Source organism: Panthera pardus, unplaced genomic scaffold (genome assembly GCF_024362965.1).
Source record: "Panthera pardus isolate Hobbes unplaced genomic scaffold, ASM2436296v1 HiC_scaffold_18, whole genome shotgun sequence".
NCBI classification, from domain to species: Eukaryota; Metazoa; Chordata; class Mammalia; order Carnivora; family Felidae; genus Panthera; species Panthera pardus.
In genome coordinates this window covers 3,348,866-3,358,545 of record NW_026526743.1, presented here as the reverse complement: position 1 = coordinate 3,358,545, position 9,680 = coordinate 3,348,866, and positions in this window count along the sequence as shown.

Here is a 9,680-nt window from a genome sequence, read left to right as displayed (position 1 = left end):
TAAGTAAGTGACTGGGTGTCAGGTCTAGGGCACTAGCAAGCCCACCTAAGCGTCATCAGCCCCCACTCAACTATTTATTATTATTATTTTAGTTTTTATTTTTGAGAGAGAGAGAGTGGGGGAGGAGCAGAGAAAGAGTGAGACCCAGAATCAGGCTCTAGTCTCTGAGCCGTCAGCACAGAGCCCGACGTGGGGCTCGAGCGCACAAGCCGGGAGATCGTGACCGGAGCCGAAGTCGGACAGTCAACCGACTAAGCCACCCAGGCGCCCCTAAATGCGCAGGATTGTAAAAGAAACCAACCAATAAGACGGTTATCAAACTATTTAAAAGATGCGGTCTCCACTAACATGCGAGGTAACAAGAACCGGCAGCAACTCTAAATTTCAAACTGGTGAAGAGGGTCAACAGTGTTTCAAATATCGGTGGCAGCTGGGATGTGATTTGGAAACATCTGTGATTTCTCCTCGCTGGAAGAACGGATTCCTGAATCAACAAAGTCAAGGTTATCGCCAGTGCTGCTGTGACCCGTGCCCTACATCCATTAATTGTACGAGTTATCTGCCCCGGGACAAAACACTGCAAAACTCAGTGGCTCAAGACAATAGCAGTTACTGAGTTTGCTCCTGAATTTGCAATTTGGGCGGGGCTCCTTCGGTGGAGACAGCTCAGCCTTGAACCCTGGGGCAAGTCCTCTGGGAACTGGGGGTGGGGGTGGGGGGTGGGGGGCATCCCCTCTTTGAAGACGGCTCCCTCACTTGGCCGGCAAGTTGGTGCTGGCTGTTGGCTGGCCAACTCAGCTGGGGGGTGCAGATTGGGGGTCCTCATGTCCTCTCCGTGCCCGGCCTTCCTCATGGATTCTTGGGCTTCCTCCCGGCATGGAGGCTGAATTCTAAGCGAGTCCGTCCCCAGAGAGCAAGGCGGAAGCACACGGCGTCCTTCGTGGAGTCTCAGCACTCACATGGCTTCGCTTGCTCCCAGGCCCTATTGTCTGAGGTCCTCACCCAGGTTCAAGGGGGTAGGACACAGCTTTCATCTCCCCGTGGGGAAAAGCATGTGAAATGGGAGGTGCTGGGGAGGTCATCTTTGGGACATACGATCTACCGCCCAAATCGGGCAAAATGCTAGATTTTAGTGGGAGGTCACTGCCAAGAAGGACGTGATTCTTTTTTCTTACCTAAGGTCAGGGGCTCCATGAATTTGATCTACGAGCCTGTCCTGGGTCCCTGGACCCCACGCTAAGAACCCCTGAGCCAGAGTTAGGTGACTTCGGGCCGACAACTTCTAGGAGGGCGGTTGAGGCATGATCTTATAAACATCAGCTCTAGAGAAGGTTGTTCCTTTGTTCAACAAATATTTATCGAGCTGACTGACAGCTAGGAGCCTGGGGCCTGCTTCAGATTCTGTGTCTCCCTCTCTCTGCCCCTCCCCTGCTTGCACTTGGTCTCTCTCTCTCTCTCTCTCTCTCTCTCTCAAAAATAAATTAACAGTAAAAAAATTAAAAAGATCTCTCATGATTGGCCTCCCTTAAAATACAGAGACTTCGTATTGTTACCAACGTCAACTCTCTCCTTCCTTAGTCATAGAACTCCAATTTTATCGGAGAGAGAAATATGCCCACTTAAAAAGACAGCCTTCCCCAGCCTCCCTTGCAACCGGTGGTCAATGAGATATAAGCGAAAGCTGCAGGGCGGAACTTCTGCGCAAAGTCCTTGAGAAGGACACGGACGGCTGGCATGTTCCCTTTTGCCCTGCTCTCTCCCAACACCACCGCCTCCTCCCTCCCGCCTGGAATATGGGCGTGAAGGTTGGCGCTGCAGCAGCCATCTTGGGCCACGAAGCAACCTTGACGATGGCAGCCTCATCCATAAGGTTGGTGCAGAAAGTTGGAAGAAGCTGGTCCTGGTGGCTCTGTGGACTCCCCCGTATCATCTCCAGACGGCTGCTTTCCAGACTTCTTTAATCTGAGTGAGATAGAAGCACCCATCTTACTTAAGCCGGTGCTACTTCTGGACTAACAGGAGCTACACAATTCCTAACCAATGCACCTGTCGCACTGTCCCATTTGATGTACCAATACTTTCTTCCTGTAAAGGTTCCAGAGATCTGTTGTACAACATAGTGCCTACAGTCGACACTACGGTACTATGGGGCGCCTGGGGGGCTTAGCTGGGGAAGCGTTCGACTCTTTGTTTCGACTCAGGTCGTGATCTCAGGGTTCCTGAGTTCAAGCCCGGCGTCAGGCTCCGTGCGGACCGTGCGGAGCCTGCTTGGGATTCTCGCCCTCCCTCTCTCTCTCTCTGCGCCCCTCCCCTGTGCTCACTCTCTCTCAAAATAAATAAATAAATTCAAAAGGTAAATCCATACAATTTCAAAACAATACGGTCTTGTGGACTTAGGACTTTGATCGCGGGGCACCTGGGTGGCTCAGTAGGTTAAGTTAACCGACTTCGACCCACGAACCGTGAGATCATGACCTGAGCCACAGTCGGATGCTTAACTCACTGAGCCACCCAGGTGCCCCCGGCCTTCCAAGGCTAAAATGGAGGAGCAGGCTGTATGCCCCGACCCTGGTCACCCCGGTCAAGGGCCCCTCCCCGTCCCATAGATGCTCAGCTCCTTGGCTCGGCAGAGAAGACTTTCTGGGAAACTCGCCCCTGGCCCCCCTTGGGCCCTTCTCCCCTGTCACCCCAGCCTCACCCCTCCGGTCACTACCCACACGATTCCTGAGTGCCTGCTGTGCACAGGCGCCAGGGAGAGAGCCGGAAACAAGATAAGCCAAGGGCCTGCCCTAATGGGCCGCCTAAAGTCAGGCAGAGCTAAACACAGTGAAGAAATGGGCTAAGGGCCGGGGGAAGGCGAGAATTGGGTCTGCAGCTTTGGTGGCCTGGGAAGGGCACATGTGGGCGGAGGCCTGATTGGAGCAAGGAGGTCAGCCAGGTGGAGATTTAGGGAAAGGGCATTCCCTAGAGGAAAAGAGCCCGTGCAAGGGCCCTGGGGCAGTCTCCTACTTACACTGTGTGATTCAAGGAATAAGAATGACACCTGTGTGGCCGGAGGTGGGTGAGGGAGGGGAAGAGGGCCAGAGACGAGGGCAGAGAAATATTTAAAGGCAGGCCATTTAGGGCCTTGTGGGCCATGGGAAGGAGCCAAAGGGCTTTTACTCTGAGTGGGATGGGAGCCACAGAAGAACTGGGAACAGAGGGGGATGTGAGCTTGGGCGTTGGCAGGCTTTCCTGGCTGCCGTGGCAAGAAGAGACTGCGTGTTTGTGTGGTGGGGGGGGGGGGGGGGGGGGCAGGAGGGAGGGAAGGCTACTGTAATAGTCCGAGCAAACCGTTGCTGGTGGGGGCAGAGACGATGAGAGGTGGTCAGGCTCTGGGAATTTTTTTTTTTAATGTTTATTTATTCTTTGAGAAAGAGAGAGAGAGAGAGAGAGAGAGCATGAGCAAGGGAGAGGGCAGAGAGAAGGAGACACAGAATCCGGAGCAGGTTCCAGACTCCGAGCTGTCAGCACAGAGCCCGACGCGGGGCTCGAACTCACGGACCGCGAGGTCATGACCCGAGCCGAAGTCGGCCGCCCAACCGACCGAGCCACCCAGGCGCCCCTCTGGGAATCTTTTGAAAGCACAGCCAGCTGACAGATCAGGTGTGGGGGTGTGAGAAAAGACAGGACTTGACAAGGACTACGAGGCTTTGGGTGCGAGCCACTGACACGGGGAGGCAGTGGGTGGGGCGGGTCGATGTCTCCCGAACGTCCCAAGCTGTCTCACACCTCCGGGCCTTTGTGTGCCCCCTCCCCCTGGCCTGGAATGCCCTCCCTTCTGCACTCCCCACCCCCACCCTCAGCCTCACCCCTGCTTCTGTTACAGCTGAGCTCAAATGCCAACCTCTCCTGAAGCTTCTCTTTAAGACTCTGGCTCAGCACCGAGTGAGGTGACTGGGGAGGGGCCGTGGCCTTAATCCAGCAGCAAAGGCATCAACAGGAAACGACCTGGAATTCTTTTCTTCCTTCAGCAGATATGTACTGGGCCAGAAACTCTGGCAGGCACTGGGAAAAGAGCAGGGAACAGGAGAGACAGATCCCTGCCCTCATGGGGGCTCTACGGGGAGAGAAGACACTAACCGAAGTAAAGAAGGGAAAGATCTAGTGTGTCACATGGTGATGGAGAAAACAGAGGGATTCCGTGTGTGAGGTGGGGGTGGGGGGGATGCAGTTAGTCATAAGGCAATCAGGGAGGGCTTCGCTGAGGAGGTGACATTGGAGCGTAAACCGAAAGGCGGTGAGGGAGGAGACAAATGGATACGGAGGAAGCGAGGGCGGCAAGTGCAAAGGCCCTGTGGTAGGACTGAGCTTAGGACGTGGAAGGAACCTGGAAGTTTGTATGGCCAGAGCACATGAGTAGGGGAGGCAGAGAGAGTAGGAGCGGAGGTTCAGAGGGAATGGAGGGGGCTGGGACAGCCTTCAGGGCGTTGAGGGCCACTTTTGACCCTGAGTGAGTGGGAGTCACGGAAAAGTTCTGAGCAGAGGAGGGACGGGATCTGATTCAAGTTTCAGCAGGATCACCAGAATCCCAGCAATAAAAATGGACGTCTGTCGAGCTGTTCCCATTAACCAAGAAACGTGGGAACAGCTTTGCGCAAATGATGTCGGCGGAAGACCCACCGGCCTGTCCAGCTGTTCGACGCCCCCCGCTCCCCGCCCGCCGTGAGCATTCTAGACGCTTCCCTCTTCCCTCAGCCCCCGTGCCCAAGCCATCACCAACATCGCTACAGTCGCCTGCCCAAACAATTTTAAATGTTTCTTTATTTGTATCTAGAGAGAGAGAGAGAGAGAGAGAGAGAGAGAGAGAGAGAGAGAGAGAGAGCACAAGCAGGGGGAGGGGCGGAGGGAAAGAGAAAATCTCAAGCAGGCCCCACGGGCTCGACCTCGCGACCCCGGGACCACGACCCGAGCCGAAATTAAGGGTGGGGCGCTCAACCCACCGGGCCACCCAGGCGCTCCCCGACCCAAACGCCGTTCAAAGGCGCTACTGAGAACTCAGACGCCACACAATTGGCCCAGTTGAATCGTACAAGTCAGTGTTTTGTGAGTAATTCACCGAGCTGTGTAAACACCACCAGAATCCATCGGAGCGCATTTGCATCACCCCCCCCCCCCCCGTGAGAAATCCCTGATCTCTCCCCCCCCCCCCAACCCCGCCCCCCAGCCCATCCCAAGGCAACCACTCATTTACTTTCTCTCTGGCCTCTTCAGGACCTTTCCTGCAAAGGGAGTCCCACAGTAGGCGGCCCTTTGGGTCTGGCCCCTTGCCCTCAGCACCGCGTTTTCAATGTTCGTTCGTGTTCTCAGCGCCCGTCGCTAATCCACTCCCCTTTGTGTGGCCGAATAATCCTCCATTGTCTGGATCTGTCACACTTTGTTCCTCCCCGGTCCTCCGCGGGCTGGCGGACATTTGGGTGGCTCCCACATTTGGGCTGTTCTGGACAATGCTGCTGGGAACGTTCGGGAACAGGTGTTTGGGTGGACAGGTGCCAGTCCTCACCTAGGGGTCATTACCTAGCAGCGGGACGGCCGGAGGGATTCTGTTTTCACTCCGGAGGAACCGTCAGACGGTCCTCGGAGGCGGCTGCGCGGTTCCCCCCAGCCCGGGGGGGGGGGGGGGGGGGGGGGAGGGCCCCGATGTCTCCGCATCGTCGCGGACGCTGGTGGTTGTCCTCAAGCCCCTTGCCCCTCTGCACTCCCAGCGCCGGTAGCGCGCGAAGCACCTGCCCCTTGACGTCCCCCGGTCCCCCCGGGGTTCCCGGTTTCCACCCTGTCTTTCCCCCGCGCCACCGGCAGGGGGAGCCCGTGAGCCCTCCCCCTCCTCCCCCACCAGGTCAGATCCCGTCCCTCCTCCTCTCAGAACTCTTCATAACTCCTCGCTGGCTGAGGATAAACCCAGACTCCTCGCCGTGCACACTCCTCTGACGTGACTCCCGTCCCCACTTCCCTACCCACTCAGGCCCAGCCGCCTTTCACTTCTCGATGCCCCAAGGACTCTCCAGCCTCACAGCCACCCTCCGTGCTATTCCCTCTTTGCCCTGCTCTCTTCCTACCTCTTTCTTTTCCCTCTCCGGCCCGGACTTCACTGTCACCTTCCTAGAAAAGCCTCCCCTGACTCCTTCCCAGCCTGGATCGCACCCCCTCATCCTCACCCTCAACGCATTCAGCACCGTTTGGACTTGCTAGGCCATGTGAGTGACCGTTTGCCCCGTGGCCACCGCCACCCAGGGTGGGTTTCCACGAGGATGGGCGGGCATCAGTGCCTGGCCCGCGAGGAGAACAAACTAAATATTTTTATACCCTCCTCCTACCTTCCTCTCTGCATGTACGGTTCCCTCTGCCCAAACACACCGTTCCCTCTACCTGAGGCCTCTACGGGGCCTCAGTTTCATGTGACTTTCTCTTAGGGAGTATCTATCTCAAAGGTTTATTTCTTCGAATGTTTCATTATGTATTTGGAGGGGGGGGAGGGGCAGAGAGAGAGAGAGAGAGAGAGGAAGAGAGAGAGAAGCCGAAGCAGGCTCTGCGCTGCCACATCTCGATCTCACGACCACGAGATCACGACCTGAGCCCAAATCAAGAGTCTGACGCTTAACCAACTGAGCCACCCAGGCGCCCCTCTCAGAGACTATTTCGATTCTTACCAGGGTTCTCTCTTGTTTCCGTTTTTACTGTGACACAGCGAATGAATGAATGAATGAATGGAGTGACTGAATGCTTTTATTGTGACTGGGACATACACATAGACACAAACAGAGCTCACAAGCCTCTTGCTCTTAAAATTATGAAGGACCCCCCCCCCCCCCCCAAAGGGCTGTTAGCTAGGTGGGTTATATCTATCAATATTTACCATATTAGAAGTTAAAAACAATAGGGGAGTCGGTTGAGCGTGGACTTGGGCTCAGATCACGATCTCAGGGTTTGTGAGTTCGAGCCCTGCACTGGGCTTTCTGCTGTCAGCACGGAGCTTGCTTAGGATTCTCTGTCTCCCTCTCTCTCTGCCTCTCCCCCGGTTTGATCTCTCTCTCTCTCTCTCTCTCTCAAAAATAAATAAACTTAAAAAAAAAAAAAAAAGAAATTAAAACCGATAAGTGATTTAAATGGAGTATTATTGCATTTTAAAATAACAATAACAGAGGTGCCTGGGTGGTTCGGTCAGCTAAACATCCAACTTCAGCTCAGGTCATGATCTCGAGCTTCATGAGTTCAAGTCCTACTTCCGGCTCTGTGCTGACAGCTCAGAGCCTGGAGCCTCCTTCGGATTCTGTCTCTCTCTCTCTCTCTCTCTCTCTCTCTCTGCCTCCCCCCCCATGCTCTGTCTCTCTCTCAAAAATAAATGAACATTAAAAAAACTCTTTTAAAGAACAATAACAATGATCAACCGTTTGCAGTTACCACGTAAACCCATGTTAATAAAAATAGTAACTTTTCCACACAAACAAAAGCATGAGCGAGAAGAGCGGCACTGTTTTGACCATCCTGCAGACATCTGTAATGCCTGGCTCAACAGAAGACTCGTCCCTTGCGTTTAGTCACGATATTGCTCACCGTGTGGCTTCTGGAAAACTCCAGCGCACACTCACGAAGGATTGAGCGAGAAAGGCAGGCAATGTGTCAGTGTCAGGGTGAAAATAATTTGGGGGACGGCCGGCTGGCTCAGCCGGTAGAGCACGCGCCTCTTGGTCACGGGGTTACGGGTTCGAGCCCCACGTTGGGTGTAGAGCTTACCTAAAAAAATAAACTTAAAAAAAGAAAGGAAGGAAGGAAGGAAAGAATTTTGAACTCTCCGGTCCCCTGACAGGGTCTCGGGGACCCCGAAGCACCCTTTGAGACCTGTTGGCCTGCTGGTCCGTGGTTTTGACAACCTCCCAAAGCAGAAACTTGGATCTTCAGTTTGGAGGCAGAATTCGACCTCAACAGACACACAATCTTAAATTACTTCTCCCTGGTAATGGCACCGTCCGTAGATTTCACCACGGAAAGACGAAAGTGAGGGCAGCCAGACTACCCCAACAGTGTGTGGATTCCCGCGGCCTTATTAAAATCTAAAAATTCCCAAATCCAGGATCACCTGGCCCCGGGGCTTCAGGTGTGGGATCCGTCAGAAATAGAAGTTCCGTGCATGGATGTTCCCCCCCCCCCCAACCCCCAGCGATCAGACACTCTGCTATGTTCTAGCTTATTCTGTTTTATGTTCCCACAGAACTCTGGAGGTCACCCCCCCCCCCCCCCCATAAGCTCACAGCCTGGAAAACTCTAGCGGAACTTCCGGAAAAGCCCCTGTGCCAAGCCCCCTCTGCAGGGCTGGGAACGGGTCTGACTTGCTCCTTGCTTGCAAGCCCGAATTCTGGCGTAGGGCCTGGCTCTGTACCCAGTAGGCATTTAATAAATGTTTGCTGGGTGAACAAAACAACACATATGGAGCCAGGGACAGGGTTGGGACGGCAGCCCCGTCTGTGCCGCTCCCTAGGACTCAAGAACCCTGTCCTCGTCGTTCCCAAAGACCCAGGCAGCGGACCGCCGGCTCCCGCTACGGCTTCCTCTCCGGGAGGCGATTAACCCGAGCCGCCCTTCTGGATGAAACCGGAACTACACTTCCCACAAGCCTCGCGGCTGGGACTACGCTTCCATAAGCCTCTGCTCTCGCCAGGTTCTGTGCCCTTCAGCCACCGGGGCAGTTAATTGCCTCTTTTTAGAGCTTCCCCACCCCCCTCCCCCCCCAGCGCCCAATGTCGTTCTCTCTCCCCGCGTAATGATTAGTTCACCGTCCAGCCGTGGTTCCGGGGCCCTCTAACCCCCACGCCTCCTCGCGCGATGAACGTGCCTCAGTTTCCCCAGGGAGACAACCCCGCCCCCGGCCTCCCGAGAGGCAGCTTCTCTCCCCCCACCCCCTCCCCCAATCCCGGGCCCCTGATGGGGAGGGCTGTGCGCGGCGGGGTTCGTGAGCCGCCAGTCCCTGCTGCGCCCCTGGGGGGGTCTTGGGTCCCCGCTGGGAGGGGGGGGGTCGGGGACGGGGCGGGCGCGCAGGGGAGGGGGTGTCTGGGTCGCCTCCGCGGTGCGCTGCGAGGCTGCGTCTGGGCTGCGCAGCTCCCGTCCGGCCTCACGCGGGAGGGACGCGTCGCAGGTGCTCCCGGACGGCGGGGACCTTCCGCGCGCGGGGTGGGAGTCCGTGCTTCCGGGGTGTCTGTAGCTCGAGGGGGAGGGGTTGTGGGGTGGGGTGTGAGCCCCCCGACGACGCCTTGGCCTGGCACGCGATGTGTGCGTCCTTGTCTGTTTTGGCTGCGGACCGAGTTCCAGTACCCAACTCGGCCACTTCCCGGCTGGGCGCCTCGGGGCTAGGGGACCGCACCTCGCTTGGCCTCAGTTTCCGCATCTGTACGATGGGGACGATAAAAGCACCCGTCTCAGAGGGCTGGCGTTGAGGATGAAAACGTCATACGTGTAAAGCGCCGAGAACAGTGCCTGGCGCAGCGTAAACGCTCAGACGAATACACAAATGAAACAAAACTCTGATTATGTGTCCTTGGTGCGAGGCAAGTGTCTCTGGTTACGTGATGGCTGCGTAACCTCACAGGAGACGTGGGTATCTGTGAGGTGCGCGTCTGTGTATATGTAAGCGCATGTCTGCATCTTGGTAC